Below are 304 nucleotides of genomic sequence, written 5' to 3'. Positions count from 1 at the left end.
ACCTGGAGTCTGTTTGTATGGGCGGCTCTGTCACTTTCCAGTGCCTGATGTATGTCAGTGCAGTGCTTTGATGTGCAGCGCACGTGCAGGGTGGATGGGCGCCTTCCCTCTCCCTCCCCACACCTCTGCTCCTCACTGTTCGCAAGGGTTGCCCCGCAGTAGCAGCCTTTCGCAGCATGCCATGTTATATTTCCATTCACAAGTGGCTGTGCCGTTTCCCCACGGTCTGTGCTCTCCCTCCGCCCGCTGGCCCTGTCCTTTCCCTTACCCAGGCTGCTTCCACCGGGGGCTGCACCCACCCGCC

The sequence above is a fragment of the Athene cunicularia genome, assembly GCF_003259725.1.
Source record: "Athene cunicularia isolate RWA chromosome Z unlocalized genomic scaffold, athCun1 chrZ_part3, whole genome shotgun sequence".
In the NCBI taxonomy this organism is placed as follows: Eukaryota; Metazoa; Chordata; class Aves; order Strigiformes; family Strigidae; genus Athene; species Athene cunicularia.
This window is presented reverse-complemented; position numbering follows the sequence as displayed.